The sequence below is a fragment of the Scleropages formosus genome, chromosome 10 (assembly GCF_900964775.1).
Source record: "Scleropages formosus chromosome 10, fSclFor1.1, whole genome shotgun sequence".
NCBI lineage: Eukaryota > Metazoa > Chordata > Actinopteri > Osteoglossiformes > Osteoglossidae > Scleropages > Scleropages formosus.
Window position 1 is genome coordinate 28741175 of NC_041815.1, and position 14356 is coordinate 28755530.

Here is a 14356-nt window from a genome sequence, read left to right on the forward strand (position 1 = left end):
CTTGCTGGTCAAAGGCAGTAAAAATAACCCTGAAACCAGAGGAAGTCAGACTGGAGCGTCAGTACGACTGGACTAGAAATGATATGTTTACCCATTTCCACAGAAGGGTAATTTTTACTGTGCCAATTCATGGTAAGTACCTTGATCAAGGGTATTACAGCAGGAAGTGAGGTTTAAACCCAGGACCTTCGGGTTACAAGTTGACAGCTCTAACCACTGCGCCACCTGCTGCTCCAAACAGAGCCCTGAACTGTCCCAGAGTCAAAGGGTGGAACTCCATCCAAGCCTCATATTAACACGATATAAATGGAACTGAAACCAGTCACCGAGTGGAGTTAAAAAGCATTCTCCGTTACGGACCCTGCATGCACCCACACCCACACACACTCTCTCACTGCTTTAAAAATAAGGGAAGCGTCCCTTTTCGGACAGCAATAACGGATGGAGATGTTGAAAATAAAGTGAGCAGATCCTTCCCGGGGTTAAAATAAGATAAACTGTGTACTAATGGAGACTATTTTGTAATATCACGGTACCGCTGCGCTTGTGTCACACTCATTTGGGGTAACATTCTGCCAAAGCAGCACAGATTACATAACTCATGCGAAAATGGAAGAAGAAAGGGCCAAAACCACTTATTACTCAAAGTCTGCAGGGGATCCACACACCAAAAACACATTTATTATGAACCAGTTGCACATTTATCTGACACTTTTCTCCAAGGAGACTTACAATGTTAAGTTACTTACAATTATTGACCCATTTACACAGCTGGGTAACTTTACTGGAGCAATTTAGGGTAAGTACCTTCCTTGCTCATGGGTAGGCCAGTGACAGCTGGAGGTGGGAATTGAACCTATGACCTTTGGATCCAAAGAAGCAGTGCTAACAACTGCACTACCAGCCATACTGACTGATAGCACCTTCCAGAGAAAGAAAGACCTCAAGACAAATGTATCTGAATAACCTTCAACTCAGAGATAACAGTCCAAACATTTAAGGTTAGATAGACACACACAAACACCACTACATTTATTCACACACTCCTTGTCACTCACACACACTTGAACCTGAACAGCATGTATTTGGACTGTGGGAGGAAACCAGAGCACCAGGAGAAAACCTACACAGACAAGGGGAGAAGATGCAAACTCCACACAGACTAAGTGGGGATCGAACCCATGTCCTCTTGTACACCCAAGCACTGTGAGACAGCAGCGCTACTCGCTGTGCCGCCCTCACTAGACTAGTATACCCCACTGAGAAATTGCAAAGAAAGGGACTTTCTTCCCGTTAAAAATAAAAAAAGGGGGGTCCCATGGCATGATCACACACCAGTGCATCTGATGACTGATCTCCTGATGATTTATTATCGATGCCCTATAATTTCAGAAGGATCAACCAGAGCCGCGTTTCCTGGCGCCGCCGCTACACGATGCTTTACGGTAAACCGCGATCGACTTTTTTACCCGTTAAAAACACCGCGGAATCTAAGTTGCTAAAGTGGCGCCGCAGCTCAGCGCTTTTGTGTCGCGTTTGTGTCACGTTTGAGCACGCGGCCCGGAGCTGTAGCGCGAACGTCCCAACGCCGTTTCCACGGCAACCGCGAGGCCAGCGTGGACGCGCACGTGGACGCGCACGTAGACGCGCGGGGGGGGGGGGTCACAGAGAAGGGATCCGAAACTTGTCAAGGATGTAAAAATAGATTCGCTACGGCGGCCTGAAGGAGTTCAGGTACGAACAGAGTATGACTCAGGGTTCGAGTCACGCGCCACAGGCCGCTCGACGCACGGGTAGTCACAAGGCGCGCGAGACCGTGGCGTCGAGGTCACGTGACGGCGCTGTGAGCGCGGAGTCGCACCGCGGCGGCCCGAGCGGCGCCTTTTCACGAGTGTAGGACAAAACCCCCCCTGCTGAAACACTATCCTGTTAGCTGAAGTGTAAAGTAGGAAAAAAAAATCTTAATTACACTGAAAAAATAAAGAACCTCCTGTTTTTCTGAAGGGAAAATCAGCAGGTGTGTGTATCGGGTGTTAGATAGAGGCATGGGGGGGTCGGGGGATTTGTCTGGACCCAAGGCCCGGCTTTGCACACGCTTAGGGGGCAAGCAGAATCGAGGGCACCCTGTCCACCTGGGACATACGGCGCATTCGGGGGTGGGAGGGGAAAAAAGGTCATCGCAATTTTTCAGGTTTCATTGTTAGTCCACTGTATATACATCACCACACCTGTACAACGTGCCAATAATTGGAAGTGCGACCTAATGGACTCGCTCTGCGCTTCCTTAAACTTCCTGTGTGTTGTTGTGTCCCCCCCCAGCAGCTCGTGTGTGTGTGTGCGTGTGAGAGAGAGAGAGAGAAAACAATGCTTGTCCTCCCATCCTTTCCTGAACACAGGAACCCCACCGGGCTGCACACTGAACCCCAGGCTCTTCACACTTCACCCACATCTGCACCCCCCTCCACACCTCCGACTCCATCGTTAACTTCGCAGACGACACCACGATAGTTGGGCTGATCCCAGACAATGAGGAGACGGCCTACAGGCTTGAGATGGAACATCTGGCCGAGTGGCATAAGGACAACAACCTGGTCCATAACACCTCTAAGACAAAGGAGATGGTTCTGGATTTGAGGAGAACAAAGGAGATTGACCACCTCCCCCTCCACGTACATGGAGAAGCAGCGGAACGCGCGGAAAGCCTAAAGCTCTTTGGAGTCCATGTATCAAAGCAGCCGACGTGGACCTGCAACACCTCACACCTGGTCAAAAAGGCCCAACAGAGACTCGTGCTCCTCAGAAAACTGAAACAGGCCCAGATCCCACAGAAAGTTCTGCTGAACTTTTACAGGACCGCCATCGAGAGCATCCTGACTAACTGCGCCACTGGTATTCCAGCTGTACCGCCGTCGAGCGGAAGGATCCGCGTGGCGTGGCGAAGGCAGCCCAGCGCATCGTCGGGATGGGGCTCCCCAACCTGGACACCACCTACACTCGTCGACTGAGGAAGAAGGCTGGGTATCATCCAGGACACCACACGCCCCGGTCACTCCCTGTTCGAACCGCTGCCGTCCGGCAAAAGGTTCAGGACAATAAAATCCCGCACCAAGATTGAGGAACAGCTTCTTTCCCAGAGCTGTGGCCTCCATCACCCCCTCCCTGCCCAACCAGAGAAAACTGATCACGAAAGCCAGCTGCCGCCTCCATTACTCCCCCACATCCACCCACCCCCAGCCTGCTAAGGACAGAGGACTTAAATAAGAATTTGATCTTAAGTGTTCTTTCTTCTGCTATTGTTCTGAGAGGTGCCACACAAAATTTCATTGTACTGCATACAATGACAGTAAAGTATCTCATCTTAAGCTTTGAAAGACCCCCTGCAGGTGACGCAGAGAAATAAGGACCGTTTCCCTCATGGCAGAATTCACCTTTTCGGCATCATTTACACTGTATGGGCCAGCAGGGGGCAGAGTGGTTAGAGTATCACCCACTCCTGCTGTAGTGTCCTTGATGAAGGTATTCATCCTCACCAAACCTCACTCAGTCACATTGGCTACATTAAATATAACGTCCGCGAGCACAGACCCAATGCCCACTTGTCCCAGTCAAAGTGATTCGCACACACACGATGTCTACAACCACTTGTCCTGAGTGGGGTCACGGCGAACCCGGCAACACGGGGCGTAAGGCTGGAGGGGGGAGGGGACACAACCAGGACGGGACGCCAGTCCATTGCAAGGCACCCCAAGCAGGACTCGAACCCCAGACCCACCACAGAGCAGGACCCAGCCAAAACAGCCGCACCCACATGAAGTGATTCATAGGGGAGTTATTTGTTTGGATTAGACGGTCGGCACTTCTGGGAACAAAGGGTCTATGGTGCACTCGTGGTGGAAATACACCAATACGCGGTAACAATTACCCAGTTTAAAGTACAAATCTAACATTGTACATTACTGTGGAGAAAACCACCAGCTGTATTGTTAATAATAAATAATAATAATAACAATTAGTTTGAACTGTATCAATAGTCTTATTACGAAACGAGCAGAGGCTCAGATGATTTCGTGATGAGTGACATCCGTTGGCGCTGTTCCTCCTGTTGTCCCCCCCCCCCCCCCCCCGAGCTGCTGTGACCGGAACCATCCGTTCCCATCGCTGAGCCACTCCCCAAAGCGTAACGTCTCCTTGCGGCGCACCGACTCGCCCCCCCCGGGCCGTGGCCCTCTTCGGTCCTCACTGACCCACTGCCACACACACACCGGCACCGCGCTTCCAAAATACGGCTAAGGCACCAGTTAAAAGCTCAGCTGCCACAGAGTCCATTTCTTCAGCATCCTGTTCCTCCAGTGCAGGTGTTACATTGACATCTTTTCACTTTACTCCAAAGTGACCGAGGGTATTCATCTGTATACACTGATTTACCCTATTACAGAGCAGGGTAATTTTTACTGTACCAGTTCAGGGAGAATACCTTCATCAAGGGTACTGCAGCAAGAGGTGGGATTCGAGTCCAAAGGCAGCAACTCTAACCACCACACCACCTGTATTACATGAATCTCTCCTTTCTCTCGCTCTTTCTCTCTCTCACACACACACACACACACACACACAAAGCCAGACTATGACTTAGTGTAATCCTCATTCAGCAGCAACCAAACAGGTTCACCCAGCCCAGATGGTTCTCCTGCCCAAGAGCCTCAAGCGCTCAGGTGCCAACCCCTCCCCCATTACCTCCAGGCTGCTAGACGACCACAGTAGAGTGCGCGCGTCGTGTTGCGTCCCGTCAAGGAGAGAAGATTGTGTAGCGGGATCTCGCTGGTCCTCTCATCCGTCTACACAACCAGTCTCTGTTCGAGGCTGTGTGTGCGCGCGCACGCTCGGTTAGCCTTCGCTCTGCTGCTCGCAGTCAGAGGACTTCCCAGTTTTCGTGTTTGAGGAACTTCATTTGCAAAAATAATGAAAGACGCACAGTCAAAAAAAACCACAGAGTATGTGTGAGTGAGTGTGTGTGTGTGTATACAGGCAAAGGACAGCAGCACAAAGGCGCAGGACTGAAACGGCCGCATGAAAGCTCCCATTGAGAGAGCACCACCCGCCCTGTTAGGGCGCAATTCACACCAGAACCGTTGCCTCTCCAGGCACTCGATACACACACACACAACCAAACCATAACACCAAGCCTGAATAAAGTCCACAAGAGCCAGCGGGGAGCAACAGCATACTCAGATGACTGGAAGAGCAGTATCACAGATGCGGTATCACAGCTGGACCCCCCCCCCCCCCCACCCCCATGACAAGGAAGTGGTTAAGAACCTGCCAGCATCTGAGTCCCCAGCAGGGCAGAACGCTCAGAGCTCATTACTTCTCGGAAGACTAAACACACACCTGAAAGGCCAAACACTAAGTGCAGAGATCTATGTTCTGTTCCTGCAGCACTTGTAATATTTGTCCCTATAAAGTACACATATAGACACATATATATTATATATAAATGCTGTATATACATGTCGGTTATTATATTTGTAACAGTCCAAGGCTGAGGGGTCACGAGGCAGAGCCGCCCAGTCTGTTCGGTACCGCTTCTCCATTTGGCACAAGGCACGTTCAGAGCGCCACGTCTGCGCTTGTATCCCAGGAAGCCGCTGGGAGCTGTTTACAAAGAGCCCCCCCCCCGGCAAAGGGACAGGGGAGGGGTCTGGCAGGAGAGGAGGAAAACAAGACGAGGCTCCTGAGGAGGGTGCGCTGCTCTGGGGGGGGCGCCGGCGAGACCAGAGCGAGACCAGCACTCCTCCATGACCGAGTGGACAATGGACCATTCTGCAGCACGCAAAGCTAGATCCAACAATCGACAAAGCGCCCCCAACATCACGCGCGCGCACGCGCGCACACACACACACACACACACACACACACACACACACACACACACACACACACACACACACTCCTCTTCCACAAAGCATCCCTCAACTGAGAGATCTGAATCAAAAATAAACACAAGGAGAGAAAGGAGACAGAAAAGAGAGGAGCAATGGGAAGAGGGAAGAGAGAGAAGAAAGATGCACCCAGGGGGGTGAGGTGGGGGGGGGGGGGCACCCCCCACCAGATGCACAGTGTAACACGTTTTCCTCCCACGCCGCATGACAACTTACTCCAGTCACACCGATCACGTCTCACCTCCTTGCCTCTGCTTTAAAGACAAAGTGCTTTTATGCCTCTCAGAGTGTGAGAGTGTGTGAGTGTGTGTGTGGGGGGGGGGGGGGGGGGCTGTCACGTAACGGCGGAGGGGGAGATGAAGGATGTCCGACAAACATCTGTTTGCCGTTACCTAAATGACACGGCGTTCCCTGAGAGTTTCGGGACGAAAGAAAGGCTTTACACGCCCATGAGATAGTAAAAGATGGTAAAAAACAGAAGTTTCCCTGTCGTTCACCCACATGGCAAATTAGTACTGAATACCAGAAGCGATCCCTCCCGCGCAATGCCCAGCCCACAGTGTGGTTGAGCTACAGTCCTCCACATGACCATAGTGACAGGGATGACAGTGGCACTGTGACCCCCCCTCCCCCCTTTTCCCCCCGGTCGTCAGTCATCGGTCACTTCCTGTCCCACAGGAACTCAAGTACAGCTCTTGTGACAAAGTGCCACGTGTTGGAGGACGAGAGACGAGACTATGAGCAGAACGAAAGATATTTTTGTATTATTTATTCTTGTATCTGATGATTTTCCCCAAAATGCCAGGTTTGTACACTGATTTACCCTTTTGCACAGCAGGGTAATTTTGACTCGGTATGAACGGTAAGCAGCTTGTTCGAAGCTACCCCAACAGGAGCTGGGATTCGAACCCAGACCCTCTGGCTGCAAGGCGACAACCCTAACCGCTGCGCCCCCTGCTGCCCCTCAGGTTGTGTAACAGGTTCAACTGAAACTCGCTCTGGATGGAAAAAAGAACATGAATAAGATGAGGAAAAACTCCTCAAACGCTGAGCTGCAGCGCAACAGTTTTTCCTCACCGCTGGGACATGGGTTTAAAACCCGCTTCTCGATCCCCCACCCGCCACCTTTCACTAACCTCAAGAGTGTCACAGGAGTTTTAAAAAAAGGTGCATTTCTGTAAGCACTGGTTTTTAGAGAAAAGGAAAAGTGGCCATTATTCATCAACATGAATAATGAAATATTACTAAGAATAATGTCTAACGTTAATAATAATGTGAAATTCAAAAAAAGAGCAGCTCTGTCAGCAGGTAATTGAGCTACAGGAATATAATAAATAGAAAATGATAAATAAATGTGAAGTCAAACGTGTGTCCATTTCGAACGAGAACAGGCATAACAGGAAGAGAGATGTATCAGCAGTGTAATAAACATGGTATCAACTACTGTTACACGTGCTTACACACAAGCGTGTGTGTGTGTGCGCGCGCGCTCGGACAAGCCTCTGCAGGAGCTCCTGCGCAGCTTCGGTTTTAAAGCGGAACTTTCCTCAGTTTCCACAACCTCCTCGCAACAGGAGGACGAGCCGAGTCGGACCTGCCGCACAGCGACCCGGGACCGCGGCCCCCAGGCCTCTTCTCAGAGCCACCCGTGTCGGTTAATCCGCTCATCATCTCCGTACCACTTTCAGATCCTCGCCCCCCACAGACGGGCTCAGCGAGACCCACCTCCCTACAGGAAGATGGAAAAACAAAACCAAAAAAAAAAATCAAAAAGCAAAGTATTAAATCACCTGTTTTATGTCACTGTTTATTACTGGAACTGCTAGTTATCCCGAAAAGGAGAACGAGGCGTTGAACTCGGTCATTCCTCAGAGATCATGCGGTCGGGACGTTGGTTGAACAACATCTTCGACCGGTTCGCTCCGACGCAAAGAGGTACGAAGTAAGACGCTTTGACCATCCGACGTGAACAGAGTCTTTAACCGACATGCAAGAATTAAATGGTAAATTTACAGCTACAGCTCAAGTAAATAGAAATCAGCTTTGCCTGAATTATGTTCATATATGGTGGTGGAGCTCCCTTTGGGGGGGGGGGGTTTACTGAACACAGGGCGGCTCTGGGGGACTGAAGCGCTTGGCAACGGCATCTTGGAAGCATCACGGGGACGAAGAGACGGGCGCACGGCGCTCAGGGCCACTTCTCGTACCAGGGGCCGACCGCATCTCCGTGTCAAATCCTCACGAACAAGGTGATGCTCGCGGGGGCGTAAGTGCGTACGCACGTCTTCCTGGCGCGAACACTCCGATGTGTGTTTTTCACCACTTACATTACAGGGTAAAGAACAACAGTAGGAATAAAGTCTTATTTATTTATTAAATTATTTTTTATATTTATAATTATTTTTCTATTTATAATTATTTATTAATTATTATAAATTATTATTAATTTATTTATTAAAATTAAGCAAAAAAGATCCTTTTCAGCACTAAGACTCATTTATTATTAACTTATCTGACCCCTTTCCACAAGGCAACAAAGTGTGAGGGTTATACAGTAAGCTACCTACTGATTTATCCCTTTACTGCAAGGTGGGATTCGAACCCAGGACCAACAACTCCGTTCCAGTTGGTTACTACGCCACCAGCTGCAGCAACAAACCGTGAACACAGAGATTTCAACACATGTTCTATTAAATTACTTTACAAATGTACAAATTCATCTGACACTTTTTCCCCAAAACAACTTACCATCTTAAATGTTATTCAGTTAGGTAATATTTACCAGAGTAAGTACTGTCTAAGTACTTTGCTGAAGGATTACTACAGCTGGAGGTGGGATTCAAACCTGCAACCTTATGGTACAAAGGCAGCAGGGCTAACCACTAGACTACAAGTTAGTTATTTAAAAATGTGTAAATATTACAGTTATAACATTTCTTTATATATAACTAGTATCTATAAAGTTATAACTGTTAATATTATTTACAACAAAGTTATAACGACTTGTAATTGAATAACGTGTGAAATAAGTGAGCTACATATATAGAAAATAACTCATCACAAGGCCAGACCGTCTTCAGTTCGGAAGCGGTGGCACCAACTTTATCACAACACACACACACACACACAACGTACCAACAAGTCCAAGCGGAGGGTGAGAAGTTCACACCACTTGATGAAAGGTTGTAGAAGATGCTGCTGCGATAGTGGCTTTTTAAATTAGACGGCATGAGACCACCCATATGTAGCGCGATGCGATATCGCGACCTCCGCGGACACGTGCAGCATCTCGACATTCGGCTGAAGGCTCAGTCTCCATCCAGCCCCAGACGATTTCATACGATCGCGCAGCGAGCGCAAGAACGTGGACGACTTCAGCTTCGCGCCGATTCTGAGATAAGAACGGGCCTCGTACCCAGCGTCGCCGCGACGTGCTTCTCGCCACGTCGTCGATCACCTCTCCTTCATAGGCGCTCTTCGCACCTTCACACTTCGACGGGGCGCAGCAACCTGCTAAACCTAAACACAGAGAGCTTTGTTTTCTGCAGAGGAGTCCACTCACATTGTGGAACACCTCATCCTTGAGCATGGTACCTTCTCGGAATCACTACAGTAAAATGTACCGCATACATAGATAAATCAGTGCAAGCAGCTCAGCACTGCAAGCCGCGTTGGAGGAAAAGTGTCAGATAAACGAGTAAATGCAACACAATGGAGGAAGTACAGAGGAACTGGCAACTTAGAAAGGTGATTACTGTAGCTTACTGTACTGAGCCGATGCTCAGAGGCAGTTGCACCACGGCCTTGGAGACCCTCCCGGTGTCTTGCGTCAGGGATCCGGCCCTAATCTCTTCCCCCGCAGCGCAAACCTCAAGGTTTAAGTCCCCCGCCCCCACACTGGTTACTCATGACAATCCCTTGGCTAGGTGGCCCCCCTGGACGGGCTCAAGCCTCGGGACCCTTTCTGTGCTCACGCGGGCCAAGCGAACTTTGACCGAGTTTACGAGCTGAATGCGCTCGCTGGCAGCGGCCGATGGGGAGCGGAGCGAAGCGGAGCCAAGCAGGGCCAAGCAGGGCTCCTTGGGAAAGGAGCGGAGGAAGGGCACAAAAACGACGAACGCACAATCCGCTGCAAACGGGTGTCCTTCCCCCACCCGCCGAGATCGGGGGAGGTGGTCACGGTTCATCGTGGAGGTGCCCAAAGAGCGTTACTCCAGCAGAAAAGCCCAGTTACACCCTGCATAGCGTGAATACAGAAATAAGCACACGGCCTCGGGAAACTAATAAACGGAATCGCATGTGATGTGGCTCAAACGCACGGTGTGACGAGCAACGTGACCCGCGTAAGAACCACGCCGGGTCCTGGTATGCGTCTCTCCGAGGCCCAACAGAGAAAGGGAATCATTCCACTTCCACGCTGCATTAAACCCCGACCGAAGTTCAGGGACCACCGAGCTCAGAAACACGGTAGCAGCAAGCGTACGTTACATCGCGACACCACCGCTCATCTTCCCAGCAGGAAACACTGTTCCGCAAAGTTTGAAACGGTTTCTTCGTGCTCAGCATTCTTCACCGTAGCACATCTCATGCTCGGGTGTTTCATTCCTGAAGACATGCAGGTGGCGCAATCGGCATCTGAAGTTCACAACATGCCCCCCCCCCAGCTCTCCCCTGCACATGATCTAAAGATTAAATCAGTCACATAAAAAGGCATTTTTTTTAAAGCAAAACAGGAAGCCCACAAATTTAAAAAAAAAAGAAAAAAAATTTTTGCGAGACGGAGCCCGCAGTAAGGGGGCACGGTGGTGCAGCGGGTTTGGCTGGGTCCTGCTCTCCGGTGGGTCTGGGGTTCGAGTCCTGCTTGGAGTGCCTTGTGGTAGACTGGTGTCCCGTCCTGGGTGTGCCCCCTCCCCCTCCAGCCTTGCGCCCTGTGTTGCCGGGTTAGGCTCCGGCTCACCGCGACCCCACTTGGGATAAGCAGCTTCAGCCGGTGTGTGTGCGCGAGAGAGAGGGAGCCCACAGTTAATGGAGCCAGTTACACGCACACGTCTACTAGTGTATGTCACACTGCCCCCCTGGGTGATCTGGAATTTCATTGCATCACTGGAGGATTTTCTACACAAGTTAATAACATTTCCACTTCATCCTACAAGGATATTACAGATGCTAATGAGCCACGAACCCAATACTACCGCACACAAAAATATTTAATTTACATGTATTTCTGCAATACTGCGTTACCTGTTGTGTGTGCTTCAGTCCACCATGAAAATCACATCATTAATCTAGTAAAAACAACACCCCGAAGTAAAAACAAATCCCCAAACTATCAAAGAGGAAGCGCTGTAATAAATTATCTCATACATACTTGGGATTTGCTATTTATTCCTTTAGCAGACACTTTTCTCCAAGGCCACATACAATGTTAAGCTACTTACTACTATTTATACAACGGGGAAATTTTACTGGAGCAATTTTTTGGGTAAGTACTAAGTGCACTAGAGATAGAGGTGGGACTCAAACCCACAACCTTTGGGTCCAAAGGGAGCAGCTCAAACCACTACGCTGTCCCCATTTTATTTTACAATTGGACTTTCTGAAGGTTACTATAATTTTATCAGAAGGGTCAAACATGGGATTTGAGTTGAAAACTAGAGAGATGAGGTACAATAAATGCTGTTGCGGTCAATGTGGGGTCATATCTCTCAGTCTCCCTCAGCAGCATCACCTTTCATCATCCTTCAGGAAGGGGGTCTTGAGCCATGTCACCATGGCTTGGTCATTTTTCTGCCAGGTCGCTCATTGTCCCTGACGAAAAAAAAATGGGATGGACAGTGGTCGTGTCCATAGGACTGTCCAGGCCTCGAACCCACAACCTTACTGCAACCTGGAGCACAAGTGGACCCAGGAATAAGAAAACACACAGATGGAGCAAAGTGTGGGCATCACTCCGGTACCCACACAGCCGCGAGATCACACACTTTCTGCCGCACAGGGATCCACGACACTCAAGTCCTGTTAAAAAAGACACAATCCACCGTGGAGAGAAAGACGGTCCGACCCCAGTTTGACCGAAAAGTCCCGGTTTTTCCCAACGTTTCAACGGTTAAAAACAAACAAAGTCGCTCAGAGTCCACGATCAGGGCCGGTCGACTGAACCCTTCGCACGTTTTCATGGGGAAAAAAATGCGGTTCCCAAAACTTCAGTTTCCCAGAACTGTACGCGACACGTAATCACCTCGTAACCGCGTGAAATATACTGACAGGGTAAAAGCGGCACTTCGCAAAGGGAGTTACTTAGACTAATGCACCTAATAAGTAAATTAGTAAACTACAAATGTATCAAAGCGAAATAGTAACGCGCCAGCAAAATATAGAAACAAAGTAACTTACTGAAAAGAATCAAAGTAACGACGCCGCCGTTCTTACCTGTTGCGCGTGTGTGTACGGAGCGCTGACCCACACTCTGTCTCTGGCTCTCTCTCTGTGTGTGTGTGTGTGTCTTCTCACGGCGTTCGGACCGTGTTTCACAGACCCCCCCCCTCCCCAACCAAAAGTGGGGGAGAACAGGAAAGCGCCCCCAGCGGTCACGTCACGTGGCTCCGCTTCGCTCCCCGTCTCTAAGTGACCGTCCCGTCCAGTCCGGGAGCGTCCGGGACGCGTCACACCCGGGGTGGACAGGTGTGTGTTTGTCCACGCGGCTTCTTTCCCGTGGGTTCGTCGCTCAGCTCTTGTTTCCTTGGTGTGTGTGTGTGTTTTCGAGCTCCTCTCCACGAAGGGAGCGTCACAGCTGTACTAAGTACGCGGGTCACGTTCCGTGTTCCAGGAACAGCGTGGAAAAGTCAAGTGTTTATCGTCACATCAGATTCATCACCATCATCGTTATCATTACATTCTTGCTGGGAATTATACGCTGACGACTGCAGTGTTTGACACATTTATGGAGTCAGTTAGAGTAAGAGCCTCTCTCTCTAAGGGTACTGCAGTGCAGCACCAGCAGAGAAGGGGACTTGAACCAGCAACCGTCCGTACCTTACAATGCCTCCTACTGCTGATAATAATAATAATACATAGACATCTACATATATATATAGGGATAACAAAACATTCTTATAATAATAATTGTTCTAGAGTTAATAGAAAATAACAAAACAGATTTATTCCATGTAGATTACAGTATTGTACCCATTTATACAACTGGGTCATTTTTACCACATCGGTTCAAGGTAGATACCTTAATCAAGGGTACTACAGCAAGAGTGTGAAACAGGGTTTGAACCAACAACCGTCACGTGACACATCCGTGTCTTCAGCAGCCATGCCTCCAGCTGCCCCTTTATTATAATTATTACTACAATTTTGCTTTACTGGGTTTACACTGTTTGCCCAAGCTTGCCTTGATGCTGCAGTGTGACATATGGTACTTTTATCCATTACAGGCAATTTGTTGAGTCACTGAAGGAAAAGTAAACTATTAACCATTAACCAGTAACGGTTTACACCCTCTACACTGACCCCCCCCCGCCCCGAGTCCATCCATGGGGGTTTTCTAAGAGCTTCCTCTCCACCACCACCTTGAGGAGAAAGAGGTGCTTAGCGGGACAGATCACCGTTGGAGTCCCTCTACATTCTGCCGTGGCCCGTGGACACCGGGAGCAGCTGTCCGACTCCCACCTCCCGCTGAAGATGGCGTGCGAAAGAAGCGCAGGACTTCACTTCACCGTTCCTGCACGCTTGTGTCAAAACCGGGGATTCGAAAGCGAACGACACGACCTTTCGATAGCGGAAACCCACCTCATAGGGAATGGAAGTGAAAGAGCACGAAAGCCGCAGAACTCCTGCGAAACCAGAGCAAGGTCTGAAGTGGGAAACCGTCCAAGGTGTGGACGACGTGAACTTCTGCTGCCGCTGCTCTTACGGCCGAAGTCGCGCTTTCGCTGACGGAGGCCCTTCGGCGTGTCACCTGGTTCTCGGATTCGTTTCAATATCTCCCATCGTATCGCCGCATCCAAAACCTGGGCTATCGTGCGGTACGAGTTTGACCGCTGGGTCTGACCCCCCCCCACCTTGCACCCGTCGCTGAGCAATACTACCTCTGGAAGTAAGCAGGAGGGGACCAGCAACGTTTGCAGAAGAATCTATTCCTCAGATGCTTGCAGAGATGCTGTCACTTCCATTTTACTCCTTTAGACTGCGCTCCCAACCAGGACGTTTTGCATTATTTATTAGCTCTTCCACCCAGAGCACAGATATTGATTACAATCTTATTGATATCGATATTAGCCGGGCCATGGCAGTCCAGATTCTTTCCTGGAAGCACAAGACGCGAGGACGGATATACCCCAGACACTTCACCAGCCCGTCCCAGGCCAATCACACACTCATTCTCTCACACACCGTGGCCAACCAGAAGTCAC

The 14356-nt window shown here is 49.7% G+C and overlaps 1 protein-coding gene across 6 annotated transcripts in view; it reads right to left on the minus strand.

Annotated features, from left to right (window-relative positions):
• Positions 1 to 12659, minus strand: part of arap1 (ArfGAP with RhoGAP domain, ankyrin repeat and PH domain 1) — a 49792-nt gene extending 37133 nt beyond the window's left edge. For 5 of the 6 annotated variants that reach the window (XR_001965992.2, XR_003797945.1, XR_001965990.2 and 2 more), the window contains exon 1: positions 12369 to 12659. The gene's annotated coding sequence lies outside the window, so the exon portion shown is untranslated. Of the gene's footprint in view, positions 1 to 4734; positions 5060 to 12368 lie in introns of those variants that run through there. The other variant, XR_003797944.1, reaches the window with a different exon arrangement.
• Positions 12660 to 14356: the final 1697 nt, after the last annotated feature.